The sequence below is a fragment of the Tupaia chinensis genome, unplaced genomic scaffold, assembly GCF_000334495.1.
Source record: "Tupaia chinensis unplaced genomic scaffold, TupChi_1.0 Scaffold145280_1, whole genome shotgun sequence".
Taxonomy (NCBI): domain Eukaryota; kingdom Metazoa; phylum Chordata; class Mammalia; order Scandentia; family Tupaiidae; genus Tupaia; species Tupaia belangeri.
In genome coordinates, this window is record NW_006205141.1 from 202,230 (window position 1) to 220,840 (window position 18,611).

The following is an 18,611-nucleotide window of genomic DNA, read 5'->3' on the forward strand; positions in this document are numbered from 1 at the left end:
AGGGAAAGAAGTGAAAGTATCTCTATTTGCAGATGATTTTATTACTTACAAGGAAACCTCAAAAGACTCCATGAAAAAACTCTTGGAAGTGATAAAGTAATGTGGTTGGATACAAGGTCAACATCAAAAATCTATAGCATTTTTGCACACCATCTATGAGCAACTGAAGTAGAGCTGAAAAAAGCAATTGCATTTACAATAACCAGGGGAAGTTTAAGATATTTAGGAATAATTCTAACCAAAGAAGTCAAAGGCCTCTACAAGGAAAACTATAAAAATCTAAAAATAGAAATTGATAATGACACAAAAAAATGGAAGGACATACTATGTTCCTTAATTGGAAGAATTGATATAATCATAATGTTTATTCTACCCAAATTAATCTACATATTTAATGCAATCTGAATCAAATTACCAGAGATATTCTTCACAGATTTAGAAAAAAGAATCATGGATTTGTCTAGAATCATAAAAGGCCTTGTATTGCCAAAGCAATACTGTGCCAGAAGAGTGGAGTAGGAGAAATCTCACTCCATGACCTCAAAACATATTACAAAATTGCAATAATAAAAAACAGCATGGTACTGGAACAAAAAGAGGCATGTGGACCAATGGAACAGAATACAGACCTCAGAAATAAACTCCCAAACCTACAGAAAATGATTTTCAACAATAAGCACCAATCAATTCAGTGGGGAAAAGAAACCTAAAAGAAACTAAAAAAACTGAATATCCCCCTGAAGAAAAATGGAATTGGAAACCTATCTCTCACCAAATCAACTCAAAATACATGAAAGATCTAAACCTAAGACCTCAGACTAAAACTACTGGTGGGAAACACAGGGAGAAAATCTCATAGACAAAGGAGTAGCCAATAACTCCTTTTTTTGAGAAATTTTTTGCTATAGGGTGCATGGTTTATGAGAGAGAGAGAAAGAGAAAGGGAGGGAGAAAGTGAGCAATCAACCCTCAAGGGAATGAATGGTCACACTGCATTCCCTTCTCCTATGGGGACTTTGAGCACACACACTCACATGCCTGGCATGTGTTTTTGTTTTTACTTTTATTTTTTAAAATTTTTTAAGGAATTCCCAGCTTTTATTTAGTTTTGAGTTTCGAAACAAAGCATAGAAGTATTTCCTTCCTTGAGCTCTTCCCAAAACAATATGCATATTGAATAATCCATTCTAAAGCAAAATGAAAGCACTAGTTTTCTAAGGATAGCATTTATACACATTTTGGCCTGGAGTACATAAGTTTCTTCATAAATATCAGATTTTAGTGTTGTATGACCCATATGGCTAAAAATAGAACAAATCAGGAACTGATTTCACTAAAAGTTCAAGGAAAAAAAAATGAACACTGGCTGGCTAATGAACTCTACAAGTGATGATAATTACTGACAGCTTTCAAGTGCTTATTCAAAATATAACCTCGAGAGGACGAGATTTATTCATTCTACATCTAAAGCTGCCCAAAATGTTAAGAGGCATTATGTGTTTAGGTTATAAAGTGATTGTATTTAAAGTTTTCTTAAGGGGAAAATTATAGAAAATACTTGAAGTAATTTGCCAAAGAATTTGTAGATTCTAACAATTCATTTCACCTTAGATTTGTAACTGTTTAGTTACATCATTCAAACAAATTGTGTCAAAGAGTTATTCAACACACTTAACTACTTTAACTTCACATGAAAACCAAATAAAAATCATATCTGCATTATTTACTTCTATATTTTTATCTGATTATACCCATCTGATGAACTACACACTCAATTACAAGAGGCAGATATCTTCTGAGAGACGCAAGAGTTGTTCTTTTCATAAATACCCTCTAAGAATAGTGCAACCAGCATTTTTATATGCATTAATGTGCATACATATGTATTTCAAAAAGCAAAGTGTTGGGAGCCAGCAGTTAGCGTGATGGCTATCACTGGACTCCCACGTAGTTGACCACGGTTTGAGTCCCAGACCCGGTGGCTTAAAACTCACGCCGGGCGCGTGTGCGTGCGTGCCCAAGATCCCGAGAGGAGAATGGAGGAGAAGGGGTTGCGGCGTGACCATCCCCTCTGGGGGGGTGATTTCTCACTTTCTGTCTCACTGTCTCTCTCTGTCTGTCTGGTGAGTGCATGCTCCCTATAGCGAAAAATCTCTCAAAAAAATAAAAAGCAAAGTGTCATCTCTTCACCCATTGTTAACTTAATAGTAAGAATAGGGGCTACCTGACATTGGTGGAGTGCCAGAAGGTCCTGAAGGCACTTGAAAATGATTATTAGAAGTAGGATAGAGTCCTGGTGTGGTGTATGATCCTACGGGGCAGGAAATGGGGCCAGTAGTCCCCAGGCTCCCACTGGAATAGTGCCCCATGGAACAGATGGTGCGGCCCCTGGTGCTTGGGGAGGAAGAGGAACATGATATGGCCCTAGAGATGGATATGGCATATTAGGGTTAGGATACTGCCCTTCCATTCCTGGTGCCCAAGGTCCAGAAGACATGGACCCCAATGGACCTAAAGGACCAGGTGTTACTGGATCTGTAGGTGCACCATACAGTCGAGGGAGCTCTGAAAAGGGCATATTTGGTGTAGGATATGACCCTACAGGGACAGGGTCTGGCACAGCTGGGGCTGGATAAGGACCACCAGGTGGGGGACATGGTGGTCCAGAGGAGGAGAGGGCACTTGGGGTCCTGGAGGTGGTCTGGTGGGAGGCACAGAGGGATACATTCCTGTTGGTGCTGGTCCAAAAGGCACATTGAAAGGTGTTGCACTTGTTGGGAGTCCAGATGACACAGATGGTGGAGAACTTAGGTTATTCCAAGGGTTGGAACCTGGCCAGCCTTGAGGAGGTTGGCCAGGTTTTGTATTGCTCACAGCAGAGGTTTTGGCAGCAGAGTGTTCCGGTAATGCTAATGAAACTCATCAGACATTTTCCCAGCAAAATTAGAGCCCACAGCAGGGTCTACAAGTGGTGATGGGGCCGAGGGAACCAGGTGCTGAAGAGCTCCATGCATGCTGACTCGTCTGGCATGCGTTTTAAGTCATGGGTTTGGGACTTGGACCTCAGTTGACTATGTTGGAGTCCAGCAACATAACCGTTATGCCATCTGCTGATCACAAGATTTCTTAAGATCCCCAAACCACAGGCAATAATCCCAAGAATACACAAGTGGGATTATATCATATTAAAAAGCTTCTTCACAGCAAAAGAAGCAATAATTAGAGTGCATCTATAATCCTCAGAATGGAAGAGTATATTTGTAATCTGTGCCTCAGATGCAGGACTGATAACCAGAATATACAGGTAACTCAAGTGGCTTACCCTCCCCCAAAGAAAAAATGATCTACTCAATTAAAAGACGGGCAAAAAAAAATATGAACAGATTACTCTCTGAGGAAGACATATGAATGACCAAAAGGCATATAAATATATATATATATAAAACATCTATTTTCATGAGGGAGATGCAAATTGAAACCACTTTGAGATACCACCTAACATGAGCCAGAATGACTAAGATTTAAAAAGTAAGGAATGATAAGCGCTAGTAAGACTGGTGAAAAGGGAAATCTACACTCTTGGTGGAAATGTAAATCATTACCATCACTGTGGAGAACAATATGGAGTTTTCTCAAAGACCTACAAATATAGCTACCATATGATCCAACAAATCCACTCCTGGGTATCTACCCCCAAAAAAACCAGGAAAATGCTCACTCAGAAACACTCGGACATCCATGTTTACTGCTGCATTACGCACAATTTCTAAGACATGGAACCAACCAAAATGTGCACAGACAGATGAGTGTATTGAAAAAATAAGGAACATGTACATTGCATAGTACTACCGAGTCATATAAAACAATAAGATCCTGAAATTTTATAGAAAATGGATGAATATGGGAGATTTACTGCTAAACAAAATAAGCTAGACTATGAAAGAGAGGCATTGTATGTCCCCACACAATATATACTGAATGTCTGCATTCTACAGCTGAAACTGAAATATTGGAAAGTATAAAAGCTTAGAGAGCAATGATGATGCTGTCAACAGTGCATAAGCAGAGAGGGAAATGGTGAAAAGTAAGACAGAATAATCAAGGGGAAGAAGAAAGAACCAATATATTTAAGGGACACAAAATGGAAAGAAATCTGTGGATTATAATCTGTATGGTAATATCTTTGGCTGAACCAATATACAGTGTATTTATAGTGGGAAGTGTCGTTTGGAATGCTGTAATGATACAAAGTGATTCAATGTTAAAAAATTGAAATTAAAATAAAAAAATATTTTTGTATAAAGATGAATAGATACCATAAGAGAAATTAACATGTAAAAATACATTGCAAGTATGCACTTATTAAGTACCAATTGCTTTTAAAATTATTTATCTTTTTACAACAGAGAGATTGGTATTGTCAGGATTATGAATGCACCAACCAAGCTCAGGTAGATCCTGGATGCAAATCCAAACCTTGCCATATGGCTTTCAGAATTGTGCAGCAGTGCCTATAGTACCTGTACCACTGAGAATGGATGAGGTGGCTACTGTCAATGTTAAAAAAAAGATAAATTATGTGATTATATTAAGCAAAAAGGTTTTTTACATACTCCATATTTTTACTTAATAATACTTTACATTTTCTACTAACAAAAATATTGAGACCATCAAAATTGAAAACATGGCAAGCCAAAATTTTGGAGATGCTGCAGAACTTTGTTATAGAGATATTTCAGTCTTTTGCAGGTTTTTAAAAAATTGATAAAATATATAAAATCAATATTAGTTAACACATTATGGAATTGGAAGGGACAAAGTAAGCTAAAAGCAAATGAAACAAAGATAATAAGATTAGAATGGATATAAATAAAAGATACAAAAACCACAAAGAACATTAATGTAACCATTAGCTGGTTCATTAACAACATCAACAAACTAATAAAACTTTAAATAGGACCCTAGAAAACAGAGAAGACACAAATCAATATGTCAGATACAGAAGTAAAACATTATTACTGACCATAACAAAGTAAAAAGATTGTAGGAGAACACAATGACTAATAAGTAAAGAATAACAAAAATAATTTAGCAATTAATCAATATCCAGTGTCTGAAATAGCCATTAATGTGAAATAGCATTCCTGTTTGCAGTGTTAAAATGGGTCAAGATTAATTTCATGTAATTAGTATTTTAAAAAGAAAGTGAATATTAAAAGGTAAATAATTTTCAACTACTTAATAGCAATTAGAATATAGAACCAAGATTTTTTTTTGGCTCAAAATTCTAAAAATATGATACAGACTTATGTAATAAAACCTTGGGATGCCTGTTTCCTCTAGAACCTCCTTTGATTTTTAAAACTTTTAGGCAGTTTTTATCAGGTCTTATCAGAATAATGTAACACTTAGGGACAAAGATGCAGCATAGGAGCCCTGCACTGGAGGCCAATATGGAGAAAAGCTCCACAGCCACCATGAACTTCCCCTTGGTGCTGTGGTAGACAGGGAGGAAGGTGACCCAGAACTGCAGAACACCAGCATGCTGAATGTGAGGAGTTTGGCTTCATTGAATGTGTCAGGCAGGTTCCTGGCCAGGAAAGCCAAAGTGAAACTCCCTAGAGCCAATAAGCCTAGGTATCCCAAGACACAATAGAAGGCAGTGAATGAGCCCTTGTTACACATGATGATGAGGTTTCTGGGCTCAGAGTGTGAATCTATGCCAACGAAAAGGGGAGAAGTTCCCAGCCAGATCCCACAGATTATGCATTGAATCAGAAAGCAGATGGGAATGACAGAGTTAGAAGCCCCTGATAGCAGCAAGCACCTCATTGTTCTTCCAGGCTTCATGGCCTTGAATGCCAGAATCACAGTAATGGTTTTGGCCAGAGCAGTGGAAACTGCCACAGTAAATACAAGTCCAAACGTGACTTGTTGGAGGATACAGGTGACCATGTTAGGATGGCCAATGAGGAGCAAGAAGCAGAGAAAACATAGGAGGAGGGAAATGAGCAGGATGAAGCTGAGAGTCTGGTTATTGGACTTGACTATGGGAGTGTCTCTGTGTTTTACAAAGACCCCCAAAACCACAGCTATAACCAGAGAAAACCACAGTGCAGTGCAGGCCATGGACAGCCCCAAAGCATCCTTGAAATCCAGGTAAGTCACAAGTGAGTTCTCTCATCATTTGGGTACTCTTAAGCTGCACACTGGATACACTGTTCTGCATCTGGTGAAAAAAAATAATACCCAGTGTTGCAGTTTAATAATTTTTTTTCTTTTTTTGGAAAGGTTTTTGTTATAGGGCATGTGTGCTCCCCAGAAAGACAAAGAGAGACAGAGAGAAAGTGAAAAATCACCCCTCGGGGGGATGGCCATACCTCAATCCCTTCTCCTCCATTCTTCTCTCGGGATCTTGGGCACGCACGCACACGTGCCCAGTGTGAGGTTTAAGCCATCCAATCTGGGACTCGAACTGTGGTAGACTACATAGGAGTTCAGTGACATAGCCATGACACTAACTGCTGGTCCCTCAGTTTAACATTTTTTAAAAAATCTTTGTCATGTTGAAAGAAATGAATAACTTTATATCATTCTTTTTTTTTTTTTTTTGGAGAGGTTTTTGCTATAGGGGCGCGTACCCTCCCCACACAGAGAAAGCAGAGAAAGACAGAGAGACAGAAAGTAAGAAATCACACCCCAGGGGGGATGGCCACGCCGCAATCCCTTCTCCTCCATTCTCCTCTAGGGATCTTGGGCACGCACTCACACACACCCGGCTTGAGTTTTAAGCCACCGGGTCCAGGACACGTACCGCAGTCGACTATGCGGGAGTCCAGCGACATAGCCATTACGCTAACTGCTGGTCCTACTAACTTTATGTCATTTTGAGTACAGACAGTCTGATGTACACTCAAAATACACCAAATTAAGAATCTGCATTAATGACCCCAGGAGAATTTTTTCAGCTTATAAAAATAAACCTATTGAAATTGTAACTCAGCATATAAAGATCTTCATGGATCCACCTTGTGGCTCAACCATGTTATCAAGAATGTAGATTTATTGGGAACCATCAGTTAGCTAATGGCTATGTCACTGGACTCCCATGTAGACGATTGCGGTTCGTGTCCCGGACCCGTGTGCGTGCCTAAGATCCTGAGAGGAGAATGGAGGAGAAGGGATTGCGGCGTGGCCAACACCCTGTGGGGTGACTTAAAACTCACACCAGGCACATGTGCATGCGTGCCCATGATCCTGAGAGGAGAATGGAGGAGAAGGGATTGCGGTGTGACCATCCCTCCTGGGGAGTGATTTCTCGCTTTCTGTCTCTATGTCTCTCTCTGTCTGTCTGGCGAGCGCCCGCGCCCTATAGCAAAAACCTCTCCCCCGCCCAAAAAAAAGAATGTAGATTTATTCTAGATGTGTTTTCTACTTTTTTCATGTTTTATTCATAAGCATTTAGAATTTTTCTGTTATTATATATATATATATATATGTATGTCTATATTTATGTTGTTCTTTTGTTATTTTCTTTGTTTGATATGCCTTTTAATTCCATGGCTTATAATATTGATCAATACAAGAGAAAATAATTTTCTTATTGTTATTTAGAAAAAGAGTAAACTTTACCTTGTTTTTCTGAGCTATTCTAACTTTCATCACCACTCTAATTTCTATTGACTATATTTTTGTTTATGACCTATCACCTAATAATTCAAGACTTTTCAGATTGCATTTTTAAATTTTTCTGTCACTATTGTTTATTTTCCCACATAAATATGGAAAGCACTTTGTTGAATTGAAAACATTTGGATTTTGAATGACGTTCCATTGCTTGTATATAATTGTCTTTTTTTTTTTTTTAGAAACTGGTATTTTAATTATATTATAAAAGAATGATGTGTAATTTTTAATATTTTTATCTATTTACACCTGAAAGCATGGTTTCCTTATCCTTTTTGTATGTTGTAGTTAATAAATATTTTACCATTGTACATTATAAAGTCTCTGCTGCAACTATTCACATCTATTGTTAGATAGTAGTAGAGTAGTGATAGAGCATATGGGAATTAATGTGCATGTCTATGTTTCAATTAAATTTTACATATGTGACTGAATGCATAGAAGAGATTAAAATAAAATAAAGAACTAGATGATAGATTTCCTACTCCTTTTTTTTTTTTTTTGGAGAGGCTTTTGCTATAGGGCGCATGCACTCACCAGAAAGAAAGAGAGACAGAGAGACAGAAAGTGAGAAATCACTTCCCAAGGGAGATGGTCATGCCACAATCCCTTCTTCTCCATTCCCCTCTCTCGATCTTAGGCATGTATGCATGACACATGTCCAGTGAGAATTTAAGCCAATGGATTCAGGACTCAAACCGTGGTCAACCACATGGGAGTCCAGTGACATAGCCATTATGCCAACTGCTTGTCCCACTACTCTTTCTTAAGGTACAGTTTTTTAGGTAATATTGAGTTCTAGACTGGGTGGCTTGAGACTTCTGCCAACATGTGTGCATTCATGTCCAAAATCCCAAGAGAAGAATTAAGGAGAAGGGAATGTTGCATGGACACCCAACTCCTCCAGGTGGTGATTTCTCACTTTCTCTCAATCTCTTTCTGTGTCTCTGGTGAATGCACACACCCATATATAATACATATATAGCAATAATTGCAATTATCTCTTTCTAAAAGAGTAAATAAATAAAAATAAATATATTGCAACAATGAGTAAACATGTGAATTAAGAATAATGGTACTCGGGACCAGCAGTTAGCATAGTGGCTATGTCACTGGACTCCCACATAGTCAACCGCGGTTCGCGTCCCGGACCCAGTGGCTTAAAACTCACACCGGGCGTGTGTGTGTGAATGCCTAAGATCCCGAGAGGAGAATGGAGGAGAAGGGATTGTGGCATGGCCAACCCCCTGTGGGGTGACTTCTAGCTTTCTGTCTCTGTCTCTCTCTGTCTGGCGAGCGCATGCGCCGGCGCATGCCAAAAAAAAACCCTCTCAAAAAAAAAAAAAAAAAAGAAGAAGAAGAATGGTACTCAATGGTTTATTTCCAATATCATTGATTTATTTTCATTGAGAAAGTGTTACAGAATAGATTTATCAGGGTACTTTCATATTTTATACCTGTTAGATTTGAAATGGCCCTCTCAGTACAAGAAACACAAATGAAGCAGCAAATAGGTCTTCCTTCTTGGGGAATTTTCTGAAATTCTGGACTACAGCTATGGCTACACAGAGATTCAGGAGTCTGAGTGGAAAAAAGAATCACTAGTCACAATTACATACATGATCAGTTATTTTAAAAAGATATCTACATTTATCTCCATCTCTAAGAAAACTTCATCATTTAGTGAATTGTCTTCACTATCCTCCCAATTCTCATCATGTTGATATTACTTAGACTTGTTTTTTTGCTAGATTTCATGAGCACTTGATGAAAACAAGTAGAGAGAGGAGAAAGCAGCCTCCATAGAGATTGGTCATATCAGTCTCTTCTTCATCTCTCCCTCCTTTAGGGATTTTGAGCATTGCACACACATGTGTTCATCGTGTTTCTGAATGTTCTATGGTTGTGATTTGAATTACACTGTGAGCTATGTGAAATCCATCTGTCTTATTCACCAGTCCATAGGCCAGCTGATATCACCTAGAATTTTAATTAAGCCTTACTATGGTGAACTTTTCTCTTAATTTTTAAGCTGTTTACCAAATATTAATTTAGCCACCTCATACAAAACCATTTCAATGATTTCTACACTGAGAAAATTCTAAACTCAGAGGTTGTGGTTCTTAGTATACTAAATATAATATAACATGCTCTCATATGTGGTTAGGTTGAAATTTTTAGGTCCTAGACATCAAATGAAATTAAATTATGTGGTATGTAGATATTAATCCACTCTGGGATTCTGAGTTCAGGTGAAGCATTGCTTTCAGACATTAACAACAAAATATATGTTTGTTATATAGACCATCTGCCTAGAATAATTTTCTGAATTTATAGCCAATGCTCTGGAATGCTTAGTTCAATAGTGGTGGAAGGCTGAATGTTATGCAAAATGGCAAAAGAAAATGTAAATGGTATCTACCAAAAGATGAATAATATTTCAATCTATCATATACTTGTGTTTACAGCATAGCAAAATATAAAAGGAGTCTGTCCAGAAATGACAAGTTTTTTCTGAATACATAAAACATTTTGGTCAATAATGAATCACATATAAGTGACTGGTCCCATAAGGTAAGAGATTACATAGATTTTCTGTATACCAGAGATATTATCTAAACTTGTGTAAGTTCAATCTATGATGTTTGCAGAATGATAAAATTGCCTAAAGATGTATTTCTCAAAACACATTTTTCTCATTAAGTAATGTTTAACTGCATATAAATATTCATCAGCTTGGTGATTATATTCACTGGACTTCCACCTAAATAAAAATATGGCTTTTAGAAAACAACAGCTTATTGGAGTCTACAAGTGGCAAGGAAATTAAGGCAGCTGGATTCATTGTGGCCAACTGAATAGTTTGATTCTCAAACCTGGCAGCTTGAAAAACATGCTGGTGTGTGTGTGTGTGTGGGTGTGTGTGTGTGTGTGTGTGTACCCAAATTCCCAGGTGAAGAATAGAAGAAAAGAAATTGTGATGTGACCATTCCCCCATGGATAATTTGTCACTGTCAGTCTTTATATTTCTGTCCACCTCTCTTCAATGAGCACATGCACCCTATACCAAACTAAAAATCAAAAACTAAAAACAAAATGAAAAACAGCAGCTTATTTAAACCACTTTATAACATAACTACAGGTTAGAATATGTATAAGCAAAATCACACAGTACAAAGTCAAGATGCAAAATGTGGGTTCAATGCTGAGATAAAATATTCATACAATTATATTTCAGAAATATGTCAAGATACCTTTGTATAAATTGAATATTAAATGACTTTATACCTCTTTGAAAATAACAGGCCATTTTATCATCTCTTCATTGATAACTAAGCCTTGATTATGGTGGCTTCTATAGACAAAATCTCCTACTTTGACTAGAAGCCAACTCTGATTAGGAAATCTCACAAGGTTGTAGATATCATACTGTGCTGTAAGATTTACTTTTTCATCTAGGGGCAAATTGTAACCAACACTGTTTATGAATGAGCTTTCCCTCAGAAATGGATGAAGCTGGATGAAAGGAACAATTTAGAAATTAGGAGTGCATTTAGTGTAGAAGTAGAAAGTCCAAAACTATCAAATAACCCTTATATTCCACCTCTCTGAATTAGGTTTCCTTTTTGGTGTTACTTAATGGAGTTAATGGTAGAGGTTTAATTTTGCTTTGATGGTCACTTTCTTATAGCTTATTTGAAATGAACTCTCTTTTTCTTCATGAAAACAATGTAGTAGTATCTGTAACTTATCAAAATAATTCTAGAATGTTGGCCACAGGGTGATTGGTACATTGACTATGATATAATTCAGAATAATAAAGTCAGGTTAGGGCTTCTTGGAAGTTAATCTTGTTATTTTATTTTTATTTGTATTATTATTATTGTTTATTATTATTTATACATTCAATAGCTCTACATCATTTAGATTATATAGAGTTTTACCCAACATGATATATGTCACACAGCAGGTGGATTGAGAATACTATACATGACATCATCAACAGGCAACAAATCATATCTATGTCTATTTGCCTTACTTTTCCATTATTTCCCAAATCTCCCTTCCTGCACTCTTCTCTTCTCCTATTCTCCTTCCATTGTGTCCCCATTGTCCATGTCAATTTTCAATGCTTTATGTCCTCCAGTCTTTCAGTCTTTACCATAGAGTGTAGACAGTTGGTATCTGTTAAGTAGAGACATACAATATCTCTGTTTCATAGCCTGACTTGCTTCACTAAGGAATAAATCTTCCATGTACATCCACTTTCTATCAAATTCCAGGGTCTTCTTTTATGTGGCTGAATAGTATTCCATGGAGTATATGTGCACAGTTTTTCAACCCATTCATCAGTTTGTGGGCATTTGGGCTGGTTCCATGTCTTAGCAATTGTAAATAATAGTGCAATAAATATAGTTGTGCCAGTGCTTTTACAACTGAGCATTCTCCTATCCTTTAGGTAGATACCCAGGAGTGCAATTGCTGGATCATATGGTACTTCTATTTGAAGGTCTTTGAGGAACTTCTATATTGTTCTCCAGGGTGGCTGGACAAATTTACATTCCCACCAAGTTCCCTTTTCACCACATCCCCACCAGCACTTATCTTCTTTTTCTTTTTAAATCATTGTCATTCTGACAGAGGTTAGGTGGTATTTCATTGTAGTTTTGATCTGCTTCTCCTTTATGATGAAGGATGTTGAAGATTTCTTCATATGCTTTTTGACTGTTCATATGCCTTCCTTCGAGAGTTGTTTATTCCACTCATTTTCCCAACTTTAATTGACTTAGTTATTTTCTTCCAGGTAAGCAGACTGAGTTCCTGTGAATTCTGGTTATCAGTCTTTTATCTGAGGCATAGTTAACAAAAAATTTCTCCCAATCTGAAAGTTTTTGATTCACACTAATTACAGTGTCTTTTGCTATGCAGAAACTTCTTAATCTTATGTAATCCCACCTATGTATTTAGGGGATTATTGCCTGCATTTGGAGGTATTGCCTAAGAAATCTTTGCCTACCCCAATATCTCCCAGAGTTTCCCAGGGTTTTTTTGGTTTTTGGTTTTTTTTTTTTTTTTTTTTTTTTAGAGATTTTCACTGTAGGGCGCATGCGCTCGCCAGACAGACAGAGAGAGACATAGAGACAGAAAGCGAGAAATCACCCCCCCAGGGGGGATGGTCACGCCGCAATCCCTTCTCCTCCATTCTCCTCTCGGGATCTTGGGCACGCACGCACACGCGCCCGGCGTGAGTTTTAAGCCACCGGGTCCAGGACACGAACCGCGGTCGACCACGTGGGAGTCCAGCGACATAGCCATTATGCTAACTGCTGGTTCCCAGTTTCCCAGTGTTTTTCATCAGTAGTTTTATAGTTTGTGGTCTTAACTTTGGATCTTTAATCCACTTTGTGTTGATTTTTGTTAATGGTGACAGATAGGGATTCAGATTCATCTTTTTGCAGGTGGATATCCATGTTTTTTGAGCATCATTTGCTATAAAGATTTTCCTTTTCCCACTGAGTGGACTGGTACCCATTGTCAAAGATCAGTTGCCTGAATATTTTGAGGTTTATTTCTAGGGTCTCTACTCTGTTTCATTGGTCCTCTTGTTTGTTTTTGTGCTGATAACATGCTGTTTTGATTATCACAGATATGTAATATATTTTTGGATCAGGAAATGAGATGCCACCCACTCCACTCTTTTTACATAGGGTTGCTGTTGCAATATGGGTCTCTTATAAGTCTAGACAAATTCTATGATTTTCTTTTCTATACCTGCATAAAAGGTTTCTTGTAATTTTATATGGATTTTATTAAATATATGGGTTAATTTGGATAGGATTGCCATTTTGTATATCTTAATTCTGTCAATCCAAAAACATGGGTTATCTTTCCACTTTTTTGTGTAATTTTTGATTTCTTTTTTAAGATTTTCTTGTAAAGGTCTTTGACTTTTGTAGTTAGTTTTATCTCAAGGCATCTTATACTTTTTGTGGCTATGGTAAAGGGATTACTTTTTTCAGTTCTGTCTCTGTGTACAGACATGTTATTGAGTTTTGTAAATTAATTTTGTAACCTGTCACTTTACTGTCTTCCTTTACTAATTCAAGAAGTTTTTTGGTGAATATTATAGGGTCTTATATGCATATAATCATGTCATCTGCAAACAGAGGTAATTTCAACTCTTCTTTTCCTATTCAAATGCCTTTTATTTCATCCTCTTGTCTTCATTCCCTTTTCTGATCACATTGGCTAGGACTGCCAGTACTATATTGAATAGGAGTGGAGAGAGTGGGCAACCTTGTCCTGTACTAGTTTTTACTAGAAAAGCTTTTAGCTCTTCCCCATTCAGTGTAATGTTAGCTATAGGTTTTTCAAAGATGGCTTTTATTATGCTGAGCAACGATCCTTCTATGCTGATTGTACTGAGAGTCTTAATCATAAAGGAATGTTGTATATTGTTAAATGCTTTTTCAGCATAAATTGAAATAATCATATGTTTTTTATCTTTTTTTCTGTTAATATGGTGTATTACACTTATGGCCTTGTACATGTTGAACCACCCTTGCATCCCTGGGATAAAGCCTACCTGGTAGTGATGAATAATCTTTTTTATATGTTGTTGAACACAGCAAGTATCTTGTTGAGAACTTTTGCATATATATTCACCAGAGATAGTGGTTTGTAGTTTTCTTTCTTTCTTTTTTTTTTTGTTATATCCTTATTCGTTTTGTGAATGAGGGTGATGGAGGCCTCATTGAATGAATTTAGAAGGAGTCCTTCTCTTTGGATCTCTAGAACAGTTGAGAAGAATGGGGGTTGCTTCTTCTCTAAAAGTTTGGTAAAATTCAGCAGTGAAGTCACTGGGACCTGGACTTTTCTTTGTTGAATGGTTATTTATTACTGATTCAATCTCATTGCTTGTTATGGGTTTCCATAGGCTTTGTATGTCCTCCTTAGTCAGTCTTGGTAGATTATATGTGTCCAGGAATTTGTCCATCTCATCCAGATTTTCTTCTTTGTTGGTGTATAATCGCTCATATTATAGTTTAATAATGTTTTGTATTTCTATTATATCTACTGTAATGTTGCCTGATTCATTACCAATTTGATTTATCTAGCTCCTTTCTCTCTTCTTTTTAATTAGTCTAACTAATGGTGTTTCTATCTTGTTATCTTTTCAGTGAACCAGCTTTTGCTTTACTTTATTTTCTGTATAGTTTGTATATTTTCTATTTTATTTATTTCTTCTTGAATCTTGATTAGTTTTATTCTTCTGGCTTTTTCTTGGGGACTTTTTTGTTTGTTTTTCCAGTTTTGTGAGGCATGATGTTTGGTTGTCCTTTTGCCACCTTTCTACCTTTTTCTTATGTGCACTAATTGCTATGACCTTCCTTATTATGACTGCTTTTGCAGTGTCCCATAGATTATGGAATCTTGTGCCCTCATTATCATTTGTTTCCATGAATCTTTTTATTTCAGTCTCAATCTCTTCAGTAGTCATGAAGTCATTCAGAAGTAGGTTATATAGTTCCCATGCATTTGTGTATTTCTGAGGATTTTGAGGATTTTTACTTGGATTAATACCAAGTTTCATTCCATCATTGTCAGAGAAGATGCTGGCTATAGTTTCTATGTCTGGGAATCTGTAAATGCTGGTTTTGTGCTCTATCATGTAGTAAATCTGAGAATGTATCATGTGAGGTTGAGAAAAAGGTATATTTTGTGGGGGTTTTTTTGTGGAAAGTTCTGTAGATATTTGTTCAGTTTATATGATTTATGGTATTATTTGGGTCTTGAATCTCTTTGGTTAATTTTATCTCATTGACCTGTCTAAAGAGATATTGGGGTGTTGAGATCTCCAATTACTATATTACAGTGAATCTTTCCTTTTAGATCTAGAAGTCCTTTTTTTTTTTTAATGTGTTTTGGTGTTTCTGATTTGGGTGCAGAGATATTTTTTAAGCTTTCTATCTTCTTGATGATATAACATATTCTACTATATAATGCACTTCTTTGTCTCTTCTTATGGTTTTTGTCTTAAAGCCTATTTTGTCCCAAATCAGTATAGTGGCTCCTGCTCTCTTTTGGTTTCCATTTGCATGGAATACCTTTTTTCCAGCCCTTCACTTTTAATCTATGTACGTCTTTATCCATGAGGTGGGTTTCTTGTAGGCACCAGATAGAAGGTTTCTGATTTTTAATCCATTCTGTCAGTCTGTGTCTCTCAATCAGAGCATTCAATCCATTAACATTCAACCTTATTATTGATATTTCCAGATTTGTCCCTATTATTACATTGGCCATATTCTTGGCTGTCTTTTTGTTCTCTTATTGCTATCTGCCTTAATTTTCTTGGTATAGTACTTCTTTCAGAATTTCTTGAAGTCTTGCTTTGGAGTTGGTGAATTCTTTCAGATTTTGTTTATATAAGAACATTTTAAACTTTCTTATTTTTTATTATATAAATGATAAAATGATTTTATTTTTATTATCATATGAATGATAATCATCCTGGGTATAGTATTCTTGGTTGAAATTGTTTTTTTGTTTTGTTTTGTTTTGTTTTGTTTTTTATTTAACACTTTGAATATATTTCTCCATTCTTTTCTTGCTTGCATTGTATCCGATGAGAGATCTGGTGCTAGCCCAGTGGGATAGCCTTTGTAGGTGTCTTGATGTTTCTCTCTTGCCAGTCTTAGTATCTTTGTCTGTGGTTTTGGTCAGTCTGGCTATGATGTTCCATGGAGAGGATCTTCTTGATTTATTCTATTTGAGTTTCTTTTTCTTTTTTTTCTTTTTTTTTGTCTGAATGTTTGAGTTCTTCTTTGTACTTATAAAGTTTTCTTCCAGTATTTTATGGAATAGCATATTAATGCACTTATTAGTTTTTTCACCTTCTGGGGTACCAATTATTGGGATGTTTGGGTGTTTCCTGGCATCTAATATTTCTTGTACATTATCCTCATTTTTCTTGGCTATTTTCTCAGTATTTTTGATAATTTTTTCTAGATTTCTGATTTTGTCTTCTACTTCTGAGATTCAATCTTCTGCATGGTCTAACCTGCTTTTAATACTTTTGAGGGAGGATTTGTTTTCCAGTATTACAGCCTTTATATCTAATATTTCTGTTTGATTATTATTATTTTTTTAAATAGGAAGTTTTATGGAGTTTTTTTCTTTATTGAGAAACTTAAGACTTGTTCTTTCATATCATGGAAGGACTTCCTCATCTCTTGGAGCTCAATGTTTCTTTTCTCTTATCTCACAGTTTTGTTACCATAAATTCTTTTTCTGACATTTCAGTAATATCCTCTAACTTTTCCCTACTAGGAGTCAGTTACAGTGTTCCCTTGCTGGAAATGTATTACTTGATTCTCTCATCCTTGAGGCTCTTCTCTGATTTTTAGTCATTGGATAATATATTCACTTTTGGCTATAAAGATTTGTTGGATAAAGATTCTGTAACTGTGAGCTCATGTGTTTCCCTTTGCTGTGAAATAATTCACTGCTATTTTCTCCCTTCTTCTACGTCCTCCAGTGTGGGAATCACTGAAGGAGTTTTGAAATTGGATTTATGAAGGGTAGTTTCACTCTTTTTACCACCTGTACAGTGAGAGGCAAAGAGTTCTCTAAATCTCACAATATTCAGATGTTTAGCTACTACACATGTAGACTTTTCTTGGTAGTGGGTATGGGCTGAGCAGTAAAGTAAGAAAGTAAGGTAAAAGAAAAAGAAAGTAGGAAACAGAAATAGGGGAAAAAAAAAAAAGCAAAGGAATAAAAAGGAAAGAACTAGAACAAAAATTTGAGAAAAAAACACGTTGTAGAAAATAAAATTGAGTTAAGGAAGGAGTGAAGCTCTATCCCGGTGTGGAGTGGGCGCTCCACGGGGATGCTGGGCCGGGCACCGGGCTGTATGGAGAAGTGAGCGCGCTCACCTGACCTTGTCCCTGCCACCAGGAGCCAGAAGCTCTGAGCTCCTGCGGTCTGCCCTGGCTTTCGTCCTCAGTCCTGCGCGTCTTGCACTCAGCCAGGTCGCTGCTCCTGACCCTCCCGTGTGCCTGCCGTGACGCCCCTTCTCCCCCGCCCAGCGCCGATCTGTGGTCCCAGCAGCGCGAACAAGACCACTCCAGGTGAAGGATAACCTACTAATACCAGCACTTTGAAATTTTCTCTGTCACGAACGGAGTGACGTTCATTTTTTTGGTGGGAGAGTTGAAAGAAACCTAACTGTGGCACAGCAGCTATGCAGCTTGAAATCCAAGTAGCACTAAATTTTATTACTTCATATTTTAAGAAGAAATATGAAGGACACTGGTATCCTGAAAAGCCATACAAAGGATCAGGGTTTAGATGTATTCACGTGGGGGAGAAAGTGGACCCAATGACTGAACAAGTGTCCAAGGAGAGTGGTTTGGATATTGACGATGTTCGTGGCAATCTGCTGCAGGATCTGAGTGTTTGGATCGACCAAACTGGTGAGAAGGGACCAGTGAAGGTGCTTTATATGGATGATAATAATGAAAATGGATGTGAGTTGGATAAGGAGATCAAAAACAGCTTTAACCCAGAGGTCCAGGTTTTTATGCCCATAAGTGACCCAGCCTCATCAGTGTCCAGCTCTCCATCGCCTCCCTTTGGTCACTCTGCTGCTGTCAGCCCTACCTTCATGCCCCGGTCCACTCAGCCTTTAACCTTTACCACTGCCACTTTTGCTGCCACCAAGTTCGGCTCTACCAAAATGAAGAATAGAGGCCATAGCAACAAGGTTGCTCTTACTTCTCCCATCAACCTCCGCTTGAATGTGAATGACCTCTTGAAGCAGAAAGCCATCTCTTCCTCAATGCATTCTCTGTACGGGCTCGCCTTCTGGGAGGCCAGCAGCAGCCACAGCAGCAGCCACTGCAGCAAAAGCAGAAAACCGC

The 18,611-nt window shown here is 37.3% G+C and overlaps 2 pseudogenes; both read right to left on the reverse strand.

Annotated features, from left to right (window-relative positions):
• Positions 1-2,201: 2,201 nt before the first annotated feature.
• LOC106733127 (MAPK-interacting and spindle-stabilizing protein-like) lies at positions 2,202-3,740 on the reverse strand (annotated as a pseudogene).
• Positions 3,741-5,287: 1,547 nt separating this feature from the next.
• Positions 5,288-18,611, reverse strand: part of LOC102486875 (vomeronasal type-2 receptor 116-like) — a 23,931-nt pseudogene continuing 10,607 nt past the window's right edge.